Source organism: Choristoneura fumiferana, chromosome 16 (assembly GCF_025370935.1).
Source record: "Choristoneura fumiferana chromosome 16, NRCan_CFum_1, whole genome shotgun sequence".
In the NCBI taxonomy this organism is placed as follows: domain Eukaryota; kingdom Metazoa; phylum Arthropoda; class Insecta; order Lepidoptera; family Tortricidae; genus Choristoneura; species Choristoneura fumiferana.
In genome coordinates, this window is record NC_133487.1 from 10,136,253 (window position 1) to 10,162,908 (window position 26,656).

The 26,656-nt window shown below is 36.2% G+C and overlaps 1 protein-coding gene and 1 pseudogene across 1 annotated transcript in view; one reads left to right on the forward strand and one right to left on the reverse strand.

Moving 5' to 3' along the window:
• The window catches only part of LOC141436180 (monocarboxylate transporter 10-like), a 120,031-nt gene that overhangs the window by 21,383 nt on the left and 71,992 nt on the right, over positions 1-26,656 (forward strand). The window lies entirely within an intron of this gene.
• LOC141436507 (cytochrome P450 6k1-like) lies at positions 14,132-14,975 on the reverse strand (annotated as a pseudogene).

A 26,656-nucleotide genomic window follows, 5' to 3' on the forward strand; every position in this document is an offset into this window, starting at 1 on the left:
GGGAAGTAAAGGGTAGACGAAGAAATATCGCATTCGACAATCTGCCGCATCACTTGCTATTCCATTACAGATATTACGATGGAGGGCTAATCGTTTCAGAGAGTCTTAGCCCCATTAGTTAGTTCCGATTGGAAGTTTATCAAATCACTTTTTACGCACTCTTACCTCAAAATTTTTTAGCAAGGAAGTTTTTGAATAAATCAATATGAAATAATATAAATTAAAACTAGCTATTTATGCGCAATTATTTATTTTTGGAAACCCAGGGAATGGCTCAACGATTTCGATAAAGTTTTAAGACGAACAATCGACTTAGCTTAGTCATACACGGTAGAGGACTCGGTGTTTTTGAGTTTTAACGAGAAATGACTCAGAGCAAAGCTTGGCCGTCTGGGTAGGTACCTACTCTAATTTAGAAAGAAAGGTTTATTTTGGCTCCATAAGTACCACCTAAAACTAAGACTAGAACTAGCACTAAAACTATGTTACTTGGTGACACGGCAGGATACCAAAAAGGGTCTCCACTCAGCATGTGTTGCCGCACATTATGTGCAGCAACGCTGGTTTTCTGTGGGTTTTAGTTACTGTCCATTATAACTAAGTAACAATTATTTGAAAAACCAGGCAAATATTGACTCTTAAGTAAAATTTCAACAGAATATAATTATATGCTACGGAAACTAAGAAAATATTATGATTTAAATTAGCCTATTCCCGTCTCTGGGTATTAATATGGATCTATCTGGGGGCAAAATATCATCCAAACCTGTGCAGCTGTTTAGAAATCAGTGCTCAGCTTAGCTTAGCTAGAGCTAGGTATACTCAAGAGTTTCTTAGCGCGATACAATCCGGAATAGGGAAATTCGCCGAGGAACTAAAGGTATAGCTCTAAGTAATAATATTTTGATGTGGCAATGGTTTGACCACATAAAAAGTGCTTTACAAGCAGATGTTGTTTTATTTATCTTCAATAATTTAAGTGTTCGCATAACTGATGTTAACAGCTCTAAAAAACCTTTTTCTATACCGAATCGGATTTACGCGTAACGCAAAAGCTTCCGTCCATCCATCAACGCAGGCTAGTCAGCGGGACGAGATTACAGCATTCCTTTACCTTACCAATAGATAACGTCTAATAGATTTCCATCGCTATGTTCCCGAGATACCAGGGTTAATGATGATCGAGTTTTTTGTTCAATGAAAAAACTCCCTTCGGTACTCGATGATATACTTACTAAGGTTGGGTGCATTTTTATCGTTTACTCTTTAAAGAAGAGAAATCTAGAGAAATCCAGCATGCGTATCCTAACTATGAACGCTTTCAAAGTCAAAGTCAAAGTCAAAATATCTTTATTCAATTTAGGCTACAACAAGCACTTATGAATGTCAAAAAAAAATCTACCACCGGTTCGGAAAAACCTCTGCTGAGAAGAATCCGGCAAGAAACTTTAATTTACGAGTTACTAAAAAACATGTGTCGTCAAATGCATGTTGTCTTGTCTGATCGCGTCTATTGTTGTCTTATTATTATATAATATTAATTTCCAGTCTGAACCATCACTTCGAAAGGGTTAAACGATAATTTTCTAGTCGTTTTAACCAGAAGACATAAATGTGGACCCATCCTATAATAATTAAAAATATAGAGCAGGACATTCATATATGTATTGTTATGTCTTGGTTAAAGCCGTGGTCCTTTGTTAAGGTGGGACTTCACGTGGCATAGCGTGTTAGCATTGTGCTATTGACATCTCCGTCACTTACGACCAGATGACCTAGTGGTTAGAGAACCTGACTACGAAGCTTGAGGTCCCGGGTTCGATTCCCGTGTCGGGGCAGATATTTGTATAAAAAATACGAATGTTTGTTCTCGGGTCTTGGGTGTTTACTATGTATTTAAGTATGTATCTATCTATATAATTATATTTATCCGTTGCTTAGTACCCATAACACAAGCTTTGCTAAGCTTACTTTGGGACTAGGTCAATTGGTGTGAATTGTCCCGTGATATTTATTTTTATTTACGCTAGAAATTATATAGTGTGCAACTCTTTCGCACACGTAAATATTTATTGCAAGTGTTATTTGATATTCTTAACAAGTGTTAACTCCACAAACTCGAATGTTTTACGAGTATAATTACATTGGTTGCTAATCTCTACGGGGAAATATTATTATTATTATATTTAGCCTATAACTGTGTCCCAATGCTGGGCAAAGGCCTCTCCTCTTGACTTTCACATCTCCCTATGGGGAAATATTATGACAAAATAAAGTTCAAGTTTTTAAACTGACCCGCGGTGTATCCTTTTTGAAGCAATCGCAATAACGATTCTCGACTGGAAACTGTTAAAGTCGAAGTTAAAATATCTTTATTCAATTAAGGCTATAACAAGCACTTATGAATGTCAAAAAAAATCTGCCACCGGTTCGGAAAAACCTCTGTTGAGAAGAATCCGGCAAGAAACTGAACGAGGTATACTTTTTAAGGGTAAGGTTTTGTTATAAGGTAAGTGTTGGAAAGTTATCAAAATACATGTTAATTTAATCAACGTAGCGCCATCTATGATCCTACTAGGTGAACTATGTGTATGTCTAAGATATGTCTATTGTCTTTGTATTAAGAAAAATAAATTAGTCTATGCCTAACCGCCAACCAACGACTTTTAATAGGTTATGGGCGAATGCAATCTTTTGTTTTAAAAAAATAGTTATTGTGAGTTTACGCAGCATTGTTTGTGCACATAAAGGGCACTCAGACTACGAAGCAGTTATGGACAAAACTGAAGACTTTATTCGATGATTCGGGATTTTCAAGACGAATAACGATTTTTTTGCGTGTACCCGTATCTTAGCTAAATTCAGTCTAGAAGTTATCCCAAGCTTGTGAAAATAGAGCATGAGAGTGTAGTCCCCACGCGGGCCGAGTGTGAATTAGAGTTTGTATAATTAAGCAAAGTTTCGAGTAGCTAAAGTAGGCAGCTAAACTCAGATGACTATTCATATTCATATTTATTTAATCATTCGATTTCATGTTTGTTTATAAGTAGACTAGCTATTGCCCGCGACTCACAATTTCCGAATTTTGCGAAATAAAAAATATCCTATGTCCTTCCCCGGGACTCAAACTATCTGTATACCTACAGAATTTCATCCAAATCGGTTCAGCGGTTTACGTGAAAAATAACAAACATACTTACAGACTTTCGCGTTTATAATACTACTAGCTTTTGCCCGCGGCTCCGCCCGCGTGGTATTCGGTTATCGCGCGCTGTTCCCTCGGGAACTGTGCATTTTTCCGGGATAAAAAGTAGCCTATGTCACTCTCGGGCCCATAAACTATCTCTATGCCAAAAATCACGTCGATCCGTCGCTCCGTTACGGCGTGAAAGACGGACAAACACACAAACATACAAACACACATTCGCATTATAATATTAGTATGGACTAGGATGGTAATTTTACAAAGTGGTAGGTACATGAGACCCTAGTTAAGGTTTAAATTAATTAACATTAATGTACCTATCTTGAATTATTTTATGCCAATACAACTGTCCGTTAACATTTAGGGGCTGTTACACCAATTGATTAGTGTTAAACTGACGGTTAAATGTGATGCCGTCTCCGTCTATTCGAGCAAAACAAATAGAGACGGCATCACATTTAACCGTCAGTTAACACTAATCAATGGATGGTGAAACAGCCCCTTAATGTCAATTCTCTTAAGTTACTATTAATGACTACTAGCTCTTGCCTGTGACTTCCTTTTCTGGAAAAAAAACTACCACATGTCGTCACAACGTCTCGAACTATCTTTACACTAGGTACTATTACTAGGTGGTAATACACCTAATGTAATGGGTAGTTAGCTAAATTCGCTAAATTTATTACAAAATGACACGCATGATCTAGCTACTGATGTTCGCTGTGTTTCCACCAGAGACGTGCGAGGATCGGTTAGAGGAATTGTTTCTCATTCATGAACCAATAGAAACGTTTCATTTACCTCCTCGCTCTGACGAGCTGTTTCCACTAAAGATGCTGAGCGAGGATAGGTAAATGAAGTATTTCTATTGGTTCATGACAAAAACATTCCTCTTAACATAATGTTCGCACATCTCTGGTAGAAACGCTGCCTAATATCGCATAAGCTTGAACGTCGTAAATAGCAACTGAAGCAAGCAACTCTAACTTTTTTCTATTATCTTATTCTTTTAATGTGCTCATAACATTTTTAAGTGTCAATAAAACACCAATATTTGTCACCAGTAGTGCGAAAATGTAACTTTAAATGTTCATTTGTAACATAAATGTCAGTATTAAGTTACAGTAAGTACATTAGTTTCAACTTTCTCAGAATTATCTCGAGATTTACTTCCACTTTGAGGGGTCGACCAAGATTTAAGGTAATGCGCAACCCATAGGAAATGGCCCACGTCGAGCCCGAATTGATTTTGTATGTAATGGAGGAATAATTTTTCTATAAACAATGGATAGGGCTAAATTCGTGCTGTAGCCGAGCCTGAGGCGTATCCCTTAAGACCGCTATAAATTACGCCTTAAGGCTGTGGTTACAGAAACAAAAACGGACGACGGTTTACTGGACTAGTATATAAGTAGGCATATGCTAATACCCTATTTACTTAAACCCTAGATCTTAAGTAGTAACCGGAAGAGACTTTCTCATTCCTTAGTTGGGTAGTTCTACGAGCGTTTCAACCGCTATCAGTTTCCTGTCGCATATATTAAAGAAATCAGAGACCTTTAGCAAGAAATTGTAATGAATTGTATGTATCTAATTGTATGCATATCGTTTAATAAAATCCTTCCATTCTACTTCACTAATTTCTTCACTATAAGCGACAGGAAACTGATAGCAGTTGAAACGTTCCTAGAACTACCCAAGTACCGGAAGCAAAATAAATAACATCGATGATCCCTAAATTTACGAATATTTTCAACATTACATTACAACACAATAATTAACATAATTTTTCCTATTTGACTTAATTGAACTAGTTCCTGCCCCCAAATGTTTGTCTGGAAGAGATCGCTTAAGCGATAAAACCGCCTATTGTTCATCCGGCATTTTGTTTCTCTGTAAAATATATAGAACAAGCAGGATTCAGATCTGGCTTCTCCACCACTGACCACCTCCATACCGTCAATCAGGTCATAGAAAAAGCCAACGAGTGAGTATAATAAAACACTGTACCTGGGATTTGTCGACTATACCAAAGCTTTCGACAGCATCGACCACTCCGCAATAGTTGCAGCCCTTCACAGCCAAGATATCGAGCCCACATACATAAATATAATCCAGACCATCTACCAAAATAGTACTGCTGACATAAGATTACAGTCAACTGGCCAGTCATTCCAAATACAGCGAGGCGTGAAACAGGGTGATCCGCTGTCTCCTAGATTATTTAACTGCGTCCTAGAAGAAGTTTTCAAGAGTTTGACGGTCTCTTGGGAATCTAAGGGAATTCTTGTCGGCGAAGAAAAGCTAACTAACCTTCGTTTTGCCGACGACGTTTTTCTGTTCTCTTCATCAGCTCAACAACTCGAGGAAATGCTACAAGATCTTAGCATGGTAAGCTTTCAGGTTGGATTGAACACGTCAAAGACCCAAATTATGACCCATGCCACGAAACTCAGGATACAAGTACAGGGGTAGACAATACACTATGTCGACGAATATATTTACTTGGGCCAAGTAGTCTCTTTCAGCAACAGGCAAGACAAAGAAATTGAAAGGCGTATTGAAAATGCTTAGAAGAGCTACTGGTCCATGAAGGAGCACATGAAGGGTAACCTTCCTTTAACGCTGAAGCGCAAACTCGTTGACATGTGTGTATTGCCTGTCCTGACCTACGGTGCGCAAACATGGTCTTTGACTGAGAATCAGAAATCCAGACTAAAGGTTTGCCAACGAGATATGGAGCGCAGCATATTAGGGGCAAAAAGAACTGATCGTATCCGGAACACCACATTGCGCACCAAGACTCGAATAGCTGATGTTGGAAAAGCGACCGCCAAACTTAAGTGGGACTGGGCCGGGCATGTCTGCCGGATGCACCCACAAAGATGGGCGCACAAAGCCACATGGTGGGTACCACATGACGGGCACCGACGGCAAGGCAGGCCGAGGCGGAGATGGTGAGATGACCTGGACGCGGAACTGAGTGAGTGGCCAAATATAGCTCTGGATAGGGTCATAGGGAGATGTGGAAGTCAAGAGGAGAGGCCTTTGCCCAGCGGTGGGACACGGTTATAGGCTAAATATAATAATAATAATAATAAAAAATATTGTACTTTATTGTACTAATAAAGAATATTTGTACTGTATCGTTGTATTTTAATGTAAAATAAATATTATCCGTGATGTCAAAATATTATTTTATGATAGACACGCTATTTGTTTCAGGTTAACTTTTACAGTAGTAAATTATTTAATTCCTCTTAAATTTTATTCATCAAAACAAAATCGTGCAAAGGGTTCAGCTGCTTAAATGTTCTAAACTATTAACAACAACCTTTTATTCTGGATTAATACAGTTTGGTAGGTAACAGTAGGGTTAAGGTTATTCAACTTTGGTCCAAAGTGCCGTTAGACACCTGTTTCTCTTTCAATTAAATAATTGAAGGGCATAGCAAAAAGGTGTCAAAAAGGAGTAGAGTTAATTTCATTATAACTGTAATTATACCCCTTGAAAGGGTCCAAGAGTTTTTAAATGAAAAGTTTGACAAGTAAAGTTTAGCCTATTAACTTATTCTTTTGAAGAATAAAAATGCTTTTCAACCCATATTAATTTAGACGATCTTTGTTACTATAGGTACAGTCAGCAGCAGAATGGCACGAGCGGTAGTTGTGCTCAAAATTATTTATTTATTTATCTGCATTACTGCTTTTGTTGCCAAAGCAATAAGGTGTATAGAAGGTATAATTTTACAATTTATACAAAATTAGTATTTCTAGCTTTGTTATCTAAGCCTGGACAATATAATGCACAGAATTTTTTGTTTTATTTAAATTTAAGAGTCCATTGTGTCAACGAAGAATGGAAACCCTAAAATTTATTAAACTTGTTTTAACAATCGAGTTAATACATTATAGTGTCCGTCCATTAACTGATGCAGAAACACACATTTTTTATTACATTTATTATCAATATTTTTAGCTTTACAATAGTTTGTCTAAGTATTCTTCTTCTCTTCCTTATATACTGACTGTATATTTTAGTTTAAATAATTAGGTATATCTACTAGAAATTTCCTTGAAAGTTATCGCTGGTAGCAAGTTTCTTTATTAGGTATTTTATAAAATTGCGATGAAAATATTATACCTGCTCACAGCCACATTTTTTTAATTACTGTGGTACTCTACGCTTGTTATAATTTAATTCCCTTTACTATCCCGACCCTGTGAGACCCTTGAGGCGAGAGATATTTAGGAGGTCATAAATACAGTTTACAATCCTCAGTCACAAGTCTCTGGGGTCATCTGACCTTCAGACGCACCTGATGGAAAAGCGTACTTAGGACTGCTTTAGGAGTCGCCATTTTGTAGCTGACACGATTTCAGATACTTTTCTCGGAATTTTTTGCAACGTCTAAACGCGTAGAGGTAAAAAAATGACAGTAATTTCTAAAAGAATAAAGGTGTCCTGTGGGAATCTCACACGTTCCCGGGATGAAACATATTCTGTGTCAGTCGTTGACAATATTTAACTCAAAAAGGTTAAGTAGTTTTTGAGTTTATAGTACAATATCATTTAAGGAAGAAACGATCAAATCTTTTTCGTAGTACACTATTTTATCTTGCTTCTCCTCTTGTGTTAGCAATTAAGCAAGGTAAATTAATGTAGTTCACTGACAACCTCCGCAAAATTACGTCTGAATCAATTCAATATAAAACTATCCCTAACTAAAAAGTTGTGCTAAAAAGTGAATTTAGTTTACCTTTTCATTTCTAGCTTCAGTTGTTTAGGCTGTACATTGTCGTCAGTTAGTCAAAGAGTAAAGCAGCGTTTCCACCAGAGATGTGCGAGGATGTGTTGCGAGGAATATGTTTTTCATTAACCAATAGAAGCGCTTCATTTACCTCGCCTCGCTCCGCTCAGCTGTTTCCACCAGAGATGTGCTGTGCGAGGATGTGTAAATGAAGCGTTTCTGTTGGTTAATGAAAAACACATCCCTCGCTCGCTACACATCCTCGCACATCTCTGGTGGAAACGCTGCTTCAGTCTCGTTACTCTTTTGTAGGTATAGAGTTCCTGGGCGACCAAGCATCGTTTGAACTAAAACTCGAAAATGAGCGTTTTCCCAGATAAAACTAAGCTAGATTCGATGTTGAAGCCCCCCCCCCCGAAAACATCCAATTAGCAAATTTCACTGTTAAAACCGTTTCCGAGATTCCTGAAATGAAAATAACTATTAAAAAATTGCTCGTTTAAAGGCATTATACAGATAGATATAAATTGGCACTTGGCGGGTTCTAACAAAACTTTAGCTACCCTATAGAGATTGAATCAATTTTCCGTAGTTTCACATCTTTTGGTGTCAAGTATTTCTATAAGGCACTGGGGAGATTGCTTACATTCCATTATGCCGGTTTTTGCGGTAGGTATCACCACCAATCCCTTCAAAAAATTTGAGTGACGGCATATTTAATGATGTTTCACCTTTCCTTACCAATATAATAATATGAAGTCAAAAGCCTCATCGAGCAGAGAATAACAAACCCTGACGTAGGCACTTACGGCAAGGGCGAAGTTTAAATCGCATATTCTATAAAAATTTACCTGTGAAAGCATATTACTCAATCAAATTTCGACGGCAGTGACATGGAACATTTTTCTCTTTGTTCACTTACGGCAAATTTTTCATTCAATTTCACAATTTCGCTTAGGTAAATGAGAAATGTTCGTTATTACCTAAACCAGACGCTCACAGCGTTTTTTTAGTGCGTATGTTTTTCCGACAGCTGGGACCTAACTGCGAAATACGTCAGTAAGCCATCCAAGACTTAGTGTAAAGACCAGACCAGAATCATTTGATATTTATAGGCTTTTGATCCAAAGGGATGTATTTATTTACGCTGTGATTTAGCTTAGCTGACTTGGCAGCGATACCTTTAGAGATTTATTAGCTTGCGAAACATAAGAACAACATGCTTTATGTGTTTGTATGTTCACTTTGTGTGTCTATACTTAATTATTGGAGTAGAAGCCATAAAATACTCATTGACCTAGACTGAATGATTTCTTATCCTACAATTTAACGAATTTCTGTTTGGATACACAACATTTATTTTCCGTCTAAAATTGAAGACCTAAAGCCATTTCTTACCGTCTGGCCTCTCGTTGATTTTTTAAAAGTTGTTATTTTACTTGCGATTTTTGTATGAATATATATATTAATATTTTATAAATTGTCTGGTTTAGATCTTGTAAAGTAATTGGATTTTGACCCACTTAGTTATGGATTGATTTGAAATTTAGTCCACGTACAAAACTCCAATTACAAGTGTAGGTATAACTAAAGTAGCTATCGTCAGCAGAAAAGCATGTGTAAAAAACATTATTTACCTTAGATACTTTTACATCTCCCGATAATCAAATCACAAGACTTTGATAACTACATAATATACACTTTTAGGTTTTTGGGTAATGGAACACTTTTGTTGTAAAACGTTAGTGTCTGCAGTAATAAAACATCAAACTAACTCACATGGAAATAATGCTAAGAACAAAGAGCAGTCAAACATAATGAGTCGTGCAAATCACAGGAAAACCATTAGTTGCAAGGAAAGTTCTGTAACTCTTTCATTATGTTTACGAATACGAATCAAGTTATTAGGTATAATTTTTAGTTTGCGCAAAGTAATCAGTGATGAAATCAATAAAAAGTAGATGCGTAAATTTTTATTAAATTAAAATTCTCCTTTTGTCACCAGCTTATTACTTGCGTGTAATCGTGTTTTGTGTGTTATTTGTGTGTACATTTAATCTAGTATTTTTAAATAATTTATTGAATCAGGCGTTACTTTGCGGAGGTCCATATCAATGAACTAAAAGAATTTCTTTGCTCACCCGCGACCTTATGATAGTTAAGTTTATGCAAAATATGCGTGTTCATGCAGTTCCTCCACCTCCACACTGTAAGAACACACACAAATCACACAAACCCATCTATCAACACCACCACACTAAACTGACGCGTTTCTAACTCTACCAGAGCTCATCTTCAGAGCAACACAACAGTACACCATGCTACCAGATGTTATACACACATAACATAGATATTTAACATAGATGGTTGAGTTCGAAACGCGTCAGATCACCCCCACTTAACGTCTATGGGAGGTATCTACCCTATTTTTTTTTATTATACCATTTTGTCGGCATAGTTTACATATATATCTGTGCAAAATTACAGCTTTCTAGCTTTGATAGTCCCTGAGAAAAGCCGCGGACGGATGGACAGACAGACAGACAGACATGGCGAAACTTTAAGGGCTTCGTTTTTGCCATTTTGGCTACGGAACCCTAAAAAGGTCAATTTTGTTTACATCGACGTAGAAACAATAAGATTTTACACACGCTGAAGCATCACAAAATGAAATTACACGTGTACAAGTATTCATATTCATGGGGTAAAACGCTCAAAAAGTAAGTCTTTTGTTTTCATTGAGCGAGATTAAATAGATATTCCCGCTGTTTTTCCGCCATCTTTTTATTGCTTTATAAGAGCAAAAAAAAACGAAATGCGGACACGTCAGTTTTCAACAAAGTCCTAAACCCACAAACCCCTAGGTCGATGCTCGGTTCAGTAAAATAATGCTCTTCAATTTATCAGCCAGATACACAAATTGCCACACAGAGGCGCTCGTCAACAAAATATGATAAATGATGAGACAAGAAAAAATAATTAAGCGTGTCGCGAAAGCGTTCCTTTGCCAAGAGAGGGAAAGACAGTGATTTTAGTGTATTTTTCCCATTTAAAAGACTTTAAAGAGTAACATTTGTATCAGTCTGTGGCTGGCCGCAGTGCACTTTGAAGATGATGGGCAATTTATCACAGAATCTCTCGGTTTGAAACGAGCGTCACCACAAACTTATTGTAATAAATTCTGCAATGTTGATATGAAATATCGCTTTTTGAATCTGAAAAATGCTTTAACGGCCGCACCGCCCTATGTGCCAATGCCAATCAGTAAATCATTGCAATTGACATATAGTGAGATGCATTTTGACTTCTTCTCTCATCGTTTATGAAAAATGAGACAGTTTTTTAACGAATGTAATTTATTCACGTTCGTTGCGGTTGTTACATACAATCGAATAGAAGAAAATATTCGAGAACAACATAAGGTTCGGTGTTCTGATATTTAAAAATGTGTCTGCAGGTCTTCAAAAGTAGATTTTTTGTAGCTTTGCTTTAAAATCTAAATCTAACTTTCATTGAGTTCAGAGTTTATGAAATATTTTTACTTAATAAATAGCTGTCATTGAACACTTTGTGGGTAGGTATTATTAGAAAATATCTATTTGTGGTATTATTAGAAAATATCTATTTTATTTGTGTTAACGTATTTTCACTTAGCTATGCTGACATCATTATTTACATAATGCAACGTCGCTAGCGACATTGATATTTTTGACTATGGCTGCCATTTCCAGCACCCGTTACAGTGCCGATTGAATCCGGCCACGGACTCGTTTCAATGGTTTAATTACAAAAATTACAGCTGTTTCTGCACCAACCGAAACCAATAAGCTTTGAGTTTTGTGCTTAAAGTGTTGTGACCACGAGTACGTACTACATAAATAAAGCCTCATGCTTAGTATTAACCAGAGACGTCCGGAAAAGCCTTGAGAAAGCGAAACAGTGTGTGAAGAAGTGCACTAATATAAATGCAGTGCTGAGCAAGGACAGGAAAACGAAAGTCAAAGTAAAATTGACACTTTCAACAAAAAATTATGTATAATTAAGAGAAAAATCGAGTTTGAGGAACTTTCTCAGGGGTAGTGTTTTTTCAGAAATGTTAAACAGTAACAAACGGCAAGTACCTAACCTCCTAAAAAAGAAAGAATTTTCTCCAAATTGGTAAATTAATGACGGAGTTCTGTGGTAGCAAATTTATATAAAAAATATACTTAATCGAATTGACAAATTCCTAATTTATTGAAGTAATTTAAAATCAGTCACAAATTTCATGGTGACTGGGATAATGAAATCAATTACCTATATAACGAAGCGAGGTGGAGTGCCAACCAAGTTAAGCTAGCTTAACCTAATTCTTTACCTAGGTTAATACGCAAGAACTACTTAACTGCGCCAGTCTCTTGCTCAACACAATACACTAATTTCAATGGATATTTTTTTTGCTTTAGAATTTATTTTCATGAATGCCCATTGTTGCTTCAGAGTGAAGTATCTGCGGGAAAAATCATGAAATAAGAATTCTCGGAAATGAGATTTCCGCGTCTCGGCTTTTAGCGTTATTTTCATGTATGCCAAATCGGACATATTTTTCCAGATATGACACCTAACTAGATTGATTTTTCATCCCTGAATATCCCTATAGGTAGGTACAGTAAAATTTTCTATGCGATATATTAAAATGTGTCTGGCGTCTTGTATTGTATTCTGAGTCCCACGATGTTCATTTTATGATTATTATAGTTACTTATTAATAGTTTCAGACTTATTAACTATTATAATTAAGACTTATCCACGTGCCTATTCTTTTTTAACCCCCGACGCAAAAAGAGGGGTGTTATAAGAGTATTTTGTAGTTAAATTAAATCAAGCGGCGTTGAATATAGAAGTAAAATGTAGGTACGAAGGTGAAGCGCTCGTAGAACTACCCGTATGTACCTACTTACTTTAGCCGAAAGGCCAACGGTTGTGCTTGTAGGTTGGTCTCCATGCCTTTTGAAATATTATCACCTGTCAATCGTTGAAAGGTAAACTGGACAACATCTTGTTATCCTGTTTTCTGTTAATTTCATGTGTTTTTATGTACTTACAAAAAAGAGTTTTACAATAAGTACAATACAAACCAATTACGGGTCAGGTACGCTTTCATCTCACGCGCTACTAGCTCTTTTATTTATTATCATTATTATTATCAACAATTTAGTAAAAGAAGTCAACATTTGTACTTTTTTGGAAACGTTATGAATTGAGAAATTTAGTTCCGTAATTTGTACGCGAAGTGTCATACTTACAATTTTTTTTTAACAGTAGTAGTTTATTTAAAAAAAAATGCAATAGAGTAATGATGATTTGCGATTTATTAACCGTTTATTTGTTAAACCTTCATAAATTTTTATCATAATTTTTTGTTAAAGGAATCTTTAGCTCACCGGCTACTAGGAAAAAAAATTGGCTGTTCTAATGCAAGTACTTTTTAACAATTGCCACTTTTAGGTCGGAAAGGCGGTGTTTTTTCGAAAAAACTTAAAGCTCGAATATCTCCAAAACTATTGAATTTTGACCCGTGGTTGACGGGGTCAAAAACTTTGCAAATAAACTCTAAAATAACGCCTTACAAGGAATAGGTCGAATTACCAGTCATCCTGTAGATATTATTATCATTCAAAACATTCCATACACCATGAAAAAACTGCTTTTTATTACTGGCGTGTTTACAGCGCCATCTGTATGTGTAGTGCCGTACTAGAACCAGGACTAAACAGTAAACTGCAAAGCCAAATAAAGCTTTACCTTTCGTTAACTTGCCCCCGTAGTATTGTAGTTGTTTGGGAGAAAAAGCATAGATGGCGCTGTGCTCATATTTAGTGGCTAATTTTAGTAAAGCTGCTTATTTATGAGTATTGTTTGTAGTGTTGCGTCAGAAACAAATATCTACATAATAATTAAGTTTAAAATTTTAATGATAAGGAGATTTGCATTGACAAAATTACTTTTAGGTTTTTACGGTTATTCTGGCTTCGTCGATCACTACTAGCTAAAAATGGCAAAATAAGGCACTTTTACCTGACAGTATTTTTTTTAATTAAATTCAACCTAAAACTTAGAACTTTTCAATGCATACGTATTTAGGTACTTATAGCGCTTTCACTCTAAACAATATTTACGAAGTCTAATCTTAAGTCTAGCGTTCAGCGTCATCGTACATACTAGCCTCCTGCAGACTGACACAAACGTCAGCAAAGTCGTGCTTTTTCGTATTCTCCTTTTCTCTGGCTCTCAATACTTGTTTGACTGCATCAATGAAAAACTCTTGTTGCTCTTTAAATAAGGTGATCCCCAAAAATTTTGATAATCTTGCACTAACACTCGCTACAGTAAAACGGAAGCTCTTTTCCAATTCTGTGCAACAGCAGCACGGACCATGTTTAAACACGGAGACTCAAATGTGGATTCCGTGCCGATACCAAACACTGCAGCTGCGATAGCGGCTTAACAGAACTCGTTTATAGTTTCATACGTGTTCATCAGTTTACTCGGATTGTTTTTGAAATTATCATAAAATCTTGAGCACTTTTATTCATAATATAAAACATTTTTTTTTCAACTCAGCTGCCGTGAAGAGCGGAGTAATTTTTTGTCGCATCAGTTTCCAACGAGCTCCATTCATGAAAGGAACGCTGTCAGCGAGTTTGTCATGATCGTTGACGGCAACGCATCTGTGGTTGAAAGATTGGGTGTCCGATTGAAGAACGTTCTGTATGTTCTTAGGGTCAATGACAAACAGTGCTGGTGTGGTGTCAATATAGAACCAATCCCCACCGCCGGCAGATGCTCTTACGTTTTGTACAACTCTCCCATAATCTCAAATAAAGCTCGGTCGTTGGTCAAAATATCACAAAACGGGCCCAATACTTTTTGTTTTTCTCGTAAAAAGGACGCCTCGCTTCTTCCAATTGTTTTCATTGTACATTGAGGTAAATGAGCGTTAGAAGAAGTATAACAATGAGCAGGATAACGGGAAACATAGCGATGTGCTTCGAGTAAGCAAGCTGTTACAATTAATATTTTAAGTAGCTCAAATCGGCTTTATATAGGTACACATTTGGCTACAATCAATATTAAGAATAAAAAATAAGTGAGAAAAAGTATAACTTAATCAACTTTATTAAAGAAAAAATAAAAGACATGGTCAATGTATTCAGCTGACAACAAACTCGACGTGATAAAGAGTGTTTAAAGACAAAGTCATGCTAATGAATGATGATGATGATGAATTATTTTGCCATTTATAATTATTGTCTACTTGAGATTACAATTTTTGTAAACACCGATAAGTACTCGTAATATATTGTACAAAGAACTGGAAACAAAATAAGGTAAACATTATAAATAATTGAGTATCTAAGATTAGAATCGGTTTAAGATTTGATGATGAAGACTGTGGACAACGTTCCTGTCAATGAATCACGCAAAGCACACACCCTCCCGCCTAAATTTCACAAACAAGGAAACAATAGTAATAAACGAACGACAAAAACTACCGTTCTGGCTTCCTGTTCCCGTTTTGCCCTGCACTTGGCTAGGTATTCTGCTACTGCAAAAATGACAGAAACTCGCTTTGCCGTTAGTTACATCTCTTTCTATCTAATGAATTCGAGAGGAAAGAGACGATAAGAGGAATAATTTTGGCACGACGTGAGGTTCTGGTGGCTTGTTTATTTATTTGTGCTATCAAACCGAATCAATATTGTAGATCTTCTTCAGCACGGGATGACATGACACGGTAATTAGGACTTGGTCCGCATCGTGAGGATATTAAGCTGCAAAGAAGAAGAAGAAAAGAAAGTAAAATATAATAAAATTAAGTACATCAAAATTTTCCATTTACGAGTAATTATATTATTTTCAAGAGAAAAAAATCTCTTTTTCTGAGCGTAGTCGCTCTTCTGAGTAGCGGCGTCTTTAGCCCATGTAGCGCCCGAGCAATTATTACTTTAGCTCTATAGGAAGCGCGCGGTCAAAATGGAATAGGTACAAAGTGCCGCGGCCGGCGCCCGTAACACCGCAGCGCCCGTGTGCAACGCACACTCTGCGCTAACGGCGTTAGTACTATTTCATCACACTTGCTCTTAAACAGTGTCGTAACATGCAGGCTACCTTGGTTGCAACCCCCCAAATAAAACCCTCGACCTTAATGTGCCTGTCATGAAACCCGTGGTCAGTAAATGAGTTATTCATTGCACGTACTAATTTTGTTGTCGTGAAGCCCAAGGTCGGTAAATGAGTGTGATACTGCATGGCGTGCTGCAGTGCAGCGCCTGCACGAGCGCGGCGCGAACACGTTGGGTACATGCTCCGGGGGGGAGGAGGAGGGCGGCGGGGAGCTGGCGCTGCCAAGGGCGTAGTCAGCGGTATCGGTAATTTTTGAAAAAATATTAGTTTTTCTTTTGCAAATATACAATTTTACTCGCAAATGTGATGAAAAACATTGTATGTCGCACGGGCGGTACTAGAATTACGAACATCGACTCATCAAAGCCCTCAGTCTTCGACTTCGGGCTTTTAATAGGCTCTCGTTCGTAATTCCTTATTTACTGCCCTTAAGACACAATGTACTATTATATATTCTGTGCTATAGGTAAAGACGCCTCTGCTTCTGAGCACTTGCAATACAACGGAATATTTACGATTTTCAATAGAATTCGGTACATGTTATCTTTCAACACTAAGTAGTATACTTACTAAAAATTAAACAATACTTAAAAGTTGTAGAATGAAATATTAATATATATGAAAATAATATAAACGTCGTATAAAATTGCACTACTACTACGCACATATTATTCATCCCACATGTCGTTTAAGGCGAGCCTAGCTAAAACGAGAATTTTAACGCAATATTTCGGCGTACTTAACCGTCCTTATCTTTAGCTGCATTTAAAAAAAATACACGCAAAGGAAACGCTATAATGAACTAAACGGTACATTTAGAAATCCTTATATGAACCATCCAAAGCAGTATTGATATTCGGTCCATTTATTATTAAAAAAAGACGCATGAGCAACTGCCGTCTATGGTATCTTTTTTTTTTAATGCTGATTACTCTCGATTATACTTAACTAAACTGGGTCCTGATCTACGAACACTGCAAGACTCAATGCTTTGGGCCCTATGATTATTCGTCTCTGGTATAAATCAGGTACTCTGCAAAAACAGAAAAAAAGCAAAGAATGTCACTTCCTATTTTTCAATGGCCTGGGTGGGTGTGATACCTACCTTTGCCTAAATCTTTCGAAGTATTTCACTGCCTGAACATTCGCCCACTTGCTGAAAATAACTCGTTAAACTTTAAAATTAAATTTCTAGCTAGGCATATTGGTTGTTGAGTCCTTTGCCTTGTGATTGATTTCAGGAACGTGGAGGCTGGCTCTAATTTAAAGATTCTGTACTTAGATAGCTTCATCGTCAGTATCAATCAAATTTTAAAGCTATTTAGTCATCAACGTGGTTTATGTTTCAAATCCGCAAAGAAAAAACAGCGATATCTTGTCAAGTTGCACTTAAACAACATTGTGTCTGTTCTGTGAGTGAGAGGTCGCCACAGACTGCACACCTTCGTTTGAAGTGCTTTAGAATAGATGTACGATAATAGATACCTAATGCATAATTGGCTTACTTGATGTACGGGCAAAAAACTTTTCCCAAAGTATCGCATCCCAAAATATTTTACTCAAATTATCATTTGGCAAAAAATCATTTGCTAAAACAACTTATCGCAATTTTACAGTTAGTATTTTTTTTTTGGCAAATTATTCTTTCACAAATAATTATTTAGTCAAATGTATCGTTTGTCATAAATCACTCTTCCAAAATATTGCATGGCATAATAACCTACTTTTCTGGTAGCAGTTCGTTTCTGTGAGGGACGCAGTTCAAACCTAACCTAACCTACTTTTCTGACAGCAGTTCGTTTCTGTGGGGGACGCAGTTCTAACCTAACCTAACCTACTTTTCTAGTAGCAGTTGGTTTCTGTGGTTGGTTCGTATGCGAAGTGTCATTTCGAACAAATATTTTTTGGAATATAATATTAGCCAAAAGAAAACGTTTGCTAAATAAACGTTTGTCATAATAAAACTTGCCAATGTAAAATTATATGCCAAATAATAATTTGACCAAATGAATAAAATGCGAAATGTTAATATGCTAAAGATTCGTCTGGGAAATGAAACTACTGCGATAAGTTTCTTGGGGAGTGAAATTTGGCGAAAAATATTTTGTCGAAACGGCAGTACACCGCGTAATTAAATAGTATTTGAGACTTCGAAGCGCAGGCAAGCCTTTCGTTTGGCCAACGGAAGCGTCGTCCAGACTAAACGGTGTTGGGGCGGCACCAAACGCCAATGATAATTTATTTACCCATCGCCCAACTTGACCTCGAACACATTTGTGGTTTGTTTACCATATATCCAATCTATAAAACAATGAGTTCAATGAACTCGCCGCCGCAAGGCTAACGATTACCAGAGCCTGTAAGGTATTATGACTTTGCCCAACGACATATTACTCGCAGGACATCCTGCCGCTTCCTATCGAGTGATTCTGAGCAATTCGTATGCCCCTGTTTATATGAATTGAGATGTCCTTGATTTACTATGTCTGAATGAAATTTATAAATCATGCGTGAAACGCTAGAAATAAATAAGGTTTAATTTTAATAACATGAATAAGGGCATGCATCATAACATGGACATGGTCAAGTGTGAGTCGGACTCATGCACCAAAATATAATAAATATATTATACCTACGCTAAATATTTATGGCCATATCAGGTGAAGCTAATATAATTGTGTTAAAAATGTTGCGCCGCTTTTTTATATTTAATTAATAATAATATCATACACTAATTCAATCATAACCTGAAAGCATTCATACTCTGGCAAACTGGCAACATAACCCTCCTTTCCTATCCCACTACCTACCATTCAAATGAAGAAACAAATGACTCAAGACTAACAAGAATTATTGAAACGCAAATATATTTTTTAATCACTTAATATTGTATTGCATTGTCTTGCAAACTCCTTATTGTATATATAAACACGTGAAATTAACAAAAACAATAAGATGTACAAAGGCGAACTTGTCCCTTAAACGGGTCTCTTCCAGTAAGTCTTCTTTCAATAATAGTGAAAACGAATTAAGCTGTGAAGCGTTGGTGAACTTTCTATCATTTAAAAAACTTTTGCGTTGTGTCGAAATCGAACACCCACGAAAAAACTCAATTACTGGAGACCACATTCCGTGTGTACATACGTGTTCCGTGTGTATGTCCTGCCCGTTCAAAGGTGTAATACATTGATATAGAACTCATCCACAACTAAATCGGTTTAATTAACGCCGAAACCAATCAATTATTATGAAGTAACTCATTACTAACTCTAAACAGAACGCAACGGCGTGTGGCCAACGTCCAGATATTATCAGCCTAATAACTGTAAGTTGTAACACATCATCTTACAATCACTGCCTTCAAATTCCAATGATCGCTCCCATTTATAATAATCGCTTATCTGATTTCACTTGACTTCCTAACGCCGTGGTATAATGATAATCATCAGTTTTAGTTAGAGAAAATGATTAAGCTTGTTATTTTGTATACTAAACAGCATAATTGATTATTTTGATGTTTCAATAACCTTCTATTTTTAGGCCCGTTAAAACTATACCTATTCATTTGATGTTTTTGTACCTATATCTATAATAGTACCTACAGAACTTTGTTACCTGCTTAAGAGCGTGCAAACGAAAAATGGCCCATTCAGCGATTTTGAGGTTTTTCAAATGCCTTATTAATGTTTTTCATTTTACAAATCCTAGATTATTTTGAAAATACTATCTTGGGTCTTCGTGATAAAATTGTATACTTAGGCATCGATCGTAATGACGCGAACTTTGGCATTGTCTTATAAAAGTTAAGCTATTTGTAAATATTAAGATGACTGCATTCCAATCATATTTCGTGGCTAAGCAATCACAATACATGTTCACGAACGTAGGTACATTGAACTCTGCTCCACGAATTATTTTTGTAAGTAAACAAGCCAAGCAAAAACAATTTATATAAATTGACCTTCAGCTTGTGTGAGAGTGTAGAGTAAACTGTGAAAAACAATAGCCAGAGTTTCAGGTAAGTATTTTGTGTTTCATAAAAATACGAAGTAAATTTATACATACGATCTGCGAAATCTGTGTGCGATTGTAAGATTTTGTTGATATTTTTGCATGCCTGTTTTCGGAGACTCCAACAACATATTCGTATCAAATTTTAGTCAATCCGGTCAGTAATAGTAGTCGGTTTGCAAATTTTAAAACATTCACATTCCTACGAACTTCACATTGTTTATAAAGAATTTTGTCTAAAACACTGTATGTTGCATCTTTAGCAACGAATTTGTGCAAAATTTCATGCTTTGGACTCAGCGGAGCTGTGTGTCGATCGACTAGTTAATCAGTCAGCCAGTGAATCAGTCAATCAGTCAGTTAGTTTCTTCTTTTATCTTTAATGGTTGGTTGTATCCTCTACAATATCTGATATCTGCCGGCTACATCGTGGACGAAGACGCGGGCAAAAGCTATTTTAATTAATAATATCTAACTTACCTCAGGCATAACGTTATATTTGGCTTCTCCCTTCCCCCTCAGGGAAATGAGCTTATCGTATGATGATACTCTGTTAAATAACTATTATTTAAACGAGATGTACTATCACAGTCTGAAAATCCGGAAATGAAAATTACTAAACTCGATTCGTCAGTCGAAATTAGCATTCACAACACAAACGTCACTCAATTTTGGGCCAACGTGGAATGAGCACATTGCTTCCTCAGGTCTTAATAAGTTTATTGTTAAAAATAAGGTACCTATTTAAATAAAAAGGTCAAGTGAAAGTCGCACTCGGGCACCAAGAGTTCTGTACAAATTTAAAAGCGAGCGAATAAGCATGTACCTATGTAGTTCATTACCCCTGAATCAGTAATGTTCGGACTTTTCCCTTCGCCTATATGCTATAAGGCCTCACTTTCTTACCGAATTCCATAATTAGGTAAATTCAACAGAAACTCCCTTAAGGTTTTGATTACCACCGTTTTCTGTGTATAAATGTTTTATTTAACGCACAAAAAGCTTCTATGAGGTCACTAGTAAAATGACTACGCAAATCCGCAGCACCGCAAAATTTGTTTCATTGCAGAAAACCGAATTACTAGACGACTACACCTTAGTACGACTGGATCGTAATATGGCCATATCGTGAAGCTTCGTCAAGTGCGACGACAAGTGAAACGAGGAAAAGTGGTTAGGAAGAACCCTAATCTCGTACAGCGCGCGAGCCGAGCGAGCGAAACGAGCGTGCCGCAAGAACGGTTGGTAAAGTGTCTAAGCAAAATTTTCTGTAATAGATATTGACTAGGAGCGGTACTAGATATAAGATGTACTCGTAGGTAGGTATACTAGTTTTAATAACGACATTTTACAACACGGTCATTTTGCGATGTGAACTATGAGCCTGAGCCGTGCGGTAAATCAGGTCGTTCTGCTATCTAGTAAGTCTACTATTTGTGACGCATTATTATTTGATTAATTTAATCTTAAAACTTATCTTATTTCATACATATTTCAAAATATCATGCTGATAATAATTATTTCCTGGATTTAAACAAAATTAATTATTAGGTATAAATTTGGCACATAGTTTATAATCTGGATTAATAGAATACTTTTATCCCGGGATAATGCATATGCATATCATAAGCCCCGTGGGATAAAAAATTGCATCGCAAACGAAGTAGCTAGTAGTAGGTACTGTTGTCCGTATTTAAAAAAAACAGCTTTTACTTAGTGGTTCGACCTATGACCTCAAGCAGTGGACTTCGCGCCTCTGACATTAGGTATCGCAAGGTTGGGTAACTTAGGTCCTGAAGGGTAATTTGGATGACTTTTTTTCATTAAATAAATACGTACATATAACCCAAACCGGTCCCCTCTGTTGTGATAAGTTCAACAAATGCATCGGTATGATTGTATACCTGATTTAAACTAGCTATTAGCATTGACATTGAGTATGGATAACTCAGACCGAATAAAAAAAAGACGAAATTCTGCGAATGACAAAGTGTGGCAACGACACCTCCCCGTGTGCATTTTTCGCCAAGCAAATTACTCGAAGGTAGTTGAGCTACGCACACGTGCATGAGGCTGGTGTAGTTTTACCCGGCCTCACTTTGTTGCTAACTGAATTCTGTCTTTACTTTTTATTTCGTCTTTAGTCATAGTTCTCTGCAAAGCGCACTTGTGTTAACAAAATTAAGATATAGGTATACAGTTATCATGTTTAGTTACTTTATAAATTCTGCAGGAACCAGTAACTTGCGTTGGTGGTGTAATGGTCAGCATAGTTGCCTTCCAAGCAGTTGATCCGGGTTCGATTCCCGGCCGACGCACATTTTTTTATGCTATTTATTTATTTAAATCTTTGTTCAAGGCAAATTATCGACCAACGACATCAAGGACTATTGAATAATTCTTGATGTCAGTATTAAATCGTTTATGGATGCAGTTTTACACTTTATTAAAATAAAGCGAGTGAAGTAATTATTGATCTTAGGAGGATTGTGAAACAAAAGTAAAAAACTAGCTTATAAAGATTTAGACAATCGACTAAAATTTAAGTATAGGTTGGTTTTTGTAGCAATAGAAAGAAGGTAACTAACTATCTTGACCTATCATTATAATGAAAAATAATTTTACAAAATAAAACATCGAGTACCGAATAATAGAATAAAAACACGATTTTTAGCCATTATATATTCTTATAGTTTTATTAGTATAATTAATTAATTAGTATACCAATCATTGATTTTTAAACATATTTTTCAATGAGAAGACAGGTCAAGATTAAGTCAAAGTCAAAGTCAAAGTCAAAGTCAAAGTCAAAGTCAAAGTCAAAGTCAAAGTCAAAGTCAAAGTCAAAGTCAAAGTCAAAATATCTTTATTTAATTTAGGCTATAACAAGCACTTATGAATGTCAAAAAAAATCTACCACCGGTTCGGAAAAACCCCTGCTGAGAAGAATCCGGCAAGAAACTCAACGAGGTATATATTTTTTTTAAAACAGATTTACAATATTATTAAATGATATGTTTACATCACAAGTATTTAACACAACTTTATTTTTAACACAGTAGGTTCGCTATTTGAAGGGATCGCTAATGCGGATCGGAATTATTTCCAAATATCCCTGTCCATGATATAATCATTAACTTTATAATACGCCTTTGATGTTAACGTCTTCTTGACAATAGATCTGAATTTTGTATCCGTTTAATTTATAATATTTTTTGGAATTTTATTATAAAAACGTATGCAATTTCCCAGAAAAGACTTTTTGGTTTTAGCCAGTCTGTAAGATGGAACTTTAAGCTTCCCTGTGTTTCTAGTAGCCTTTGGCTTATCGACGTTAGTGGGAAAATCACATATGTTCTTCCTAACATACATGATTATTTCAAAAACATAAAGCGACGGCAGGGTTAGGATATCTGTTTCCTTAAAAAAAGATCTTAAAGATTCACGCGTCTTCAAATTATAAATTACTACTTATCGCCATGTGTATGAAAAGTCGTGACTTACTTAAGCGGTAGTATTAAAGGATGTTTCTGAGTAAAACAATTTTATCACTTTCCATTAACTTGGTACAGTAATATTTTGTGATTCCCAAAGCAGCCACAAAATTGTAAGTTGAACGCAGGACTCTAGTCTCAACTTGCTCAAGGAAGTTCGTAAAATAACATTGTAAAAGGCAATCGGGAGCAACATCCCGAGATTGCATCGAACTCTCGATTTTAAACAAACTACTAATAGGGAAAGTTGGACTGAAGTAAAATTATAAGTGTTTATAGCTATAGCTTCGGTGTTAGTGTTGTTTTTGTGCTAGTTTAACTGTATAGCTAACGCAGTAGCATAGTACAACAGGCGTTATGTAAGTACGCAATGAGAAAGAGCAAAACGCGCACTATTTAATTATGTATGGAAAGCGTATAGCCTAAGGTATATACAATTTTGGCGCGTTACTTCTAGATAAAATACCTACTATACTGGTTTACACTATGGGACGAGCGATATTAACTCTATGAAAAACGTAAATAAAGAAACAAAAGAAATATCTTGTTAGATATTTGTTAATAAAAGCATGACTGTAGTATTCCTCCTGAAATGGGACTGTTGACAGTCCATTGGTTGTTTTAAGTCCTAATCTCTGACAACCGAGTACTAAACTTTCCAAATCATGGACATAGTTTTGATAAAGACCATCTTATCTACTGGCGATAAAACTGGAAATTTACAGGTACTAAACAACTTGCTAGATTTTTACTTAGTGTGACTCGTAAACAAGATGCTTAACCAGCAGGCACTTGACAAGCTGAAAATTTTCTTTGAGTGTTTATTTATCCCAGGAGGCCGAGCTTTTTCTTTTGTTCTTTGAGAACTTTGAATAAGATTCAAATTTGAACGCTTCACTGTTAAGTTTTCATATGACTAACAAGAGATAATGTCACAGTTAACAGCACAGTGGTATCACTTGACTGTTGTCTTATTATTATTAGGTAGGTATTTTCAACCGACGAAAAAAAGCGGAGGAGGTTGTGAAGTCGACGCGTATATATTTTTTTATTTTATGCGTGGTCATCCACGCATAACTTTTTACATAGTAGTCCGATTTTGATAATTCTTTTTTTATTAGAAGGCGTATACCCCGAGGGTAGTCCCATTAAAATTTGAAAAATATTTCTACCCTAAGGGTAAAAAAACAGGGGATGACTGATTGTTCAGTCACTGATTATACTATATGACCAGGCATAACTTTTTACAGGGTATTCCGATTTTCATAATTCTTTTTTTATTGGATAGGGTATACCTTGAAGTTGGTATTATATAAATTTGAAAAAAAAGTCACCCCAAGAATGGAAAAAAGGTATAAAAAAAAACTTTTTAACAAAAAAATTAAACCGCCGAAAAAACTGAAAAGCAAAACAATAATAAAGTTAAATACTTAGGTATATGAAAGTAAAGTATACCTAGGTACCAGTTTGAAGTTGGTGCCTCAGCACGAGCCAGGAGGAGTGATAGAAGCCCATCAGGTAGACGTCTATACTATAGGTCCACTCCTCCTGACTAGTGCTGAGGCACCGATTTCAAACTGGTACCTAGGTATACTTTTAGTCAAAATACCACGCACAGGACTTATCACGCTAACACACACGAGTAATATTTACCTCGACGTTTCGGCAACATCTACTTTACTTACATCTGCCTAAGTATTTAACTTTATTATTTCTTGCTTTTCAGTTTTTTCGGAGGTTAATTTTTGTTAAAAGTTTTTAAGTTTGTGTTGTCAAGCATAGCGTTTAAAACCCGACAGCACAGTAATAACAAGTTAAGAGAAGAGAGAAACAATTTGATGACGACCAGATGGCGAAGTGGTTAGAGAACCTGACTACGAAGCTTGAGGCCCCGGGTTCGATTTCTGGCGGGGGCAGATATATTTGTATGAATAATACGAATGTTTGTTCTCGGGTCTTGGATGCTGTATTTAAGTATGTATTAATCTAAATAAGTTGTTTATCCATTGCCTAGTATCCATAGTACAAGCTTTGCTTAATTTGGGACTAAGGTCAATTGGTGTCAAGTGTCCCATGATATTTATTTATTGATTTATTTAATGTTAACCTAACCAGACGGTGTTATTTTGCCAATAACGTTGCTCGTCATAACAGACTTGTACAATTAGGTACAATAAACAAACCAAAATTGTTCATAGCCATCTGTTCATACGTACCTATCTAAACACGTAACGCATGTATGTTACTGAAAAAAAGACCTATCGATATATTTATTTGCTTCGTTGATTGATACGGTATCGTAAAGTAGTAAGATAAATAGGTAACTACTTTTTAGGGTAAGGGTTCCGTAGTGCTACAAGGAAACCTCATAGTTTCACCATGTCCGTCCGTCTGCGGCTTAGCTTAGAAATACTGCTAGAATGCTGTTACTGCACGTAAGTAGGTATGTTTATTAACTACAACGACAAAGTTGTCAAAATATTTTTTTTTATGGGCATCACCCATACCTGTAAAGGCGGGATATTTTTTTCCCGCCTAAACGCACACACACACGCACACACAATCTAAGCTATTTTATACATATTTTCGCTATGGTACCTACTACCACCGTGAAAGTGCTCTAATAGATAGCGTAATGATAAAATCTAAATGGAGAGACTACTGGACGCTATACAACTATAACTTAATGTTCTATCCAACACGATTTATATCTCCGTGTTTTAATAAACTGACACCTGTCCGTTTATCTGTCCATCTAACCATATCCGTTTTTTACTTTTTATTTTTTGTAGCGACTAGGCTCACGACTAAACGAACGGGATTACTTCATCTTGTCCTTAACATGTCCCAATGCTGGGCACAGGCCTCCTCACAGAACGTGATTACTATTGAGTGTTAATAAAATTAACAGAACGATACTTTTAATTAAGTCATAGTCACAGAATAACTTTAAAACTAACCAATTGAAGCTCCTTCATTTATAACTACAATTTTAGTTGTAAAAACATTATAGCTGTTTAGCGCTGGGT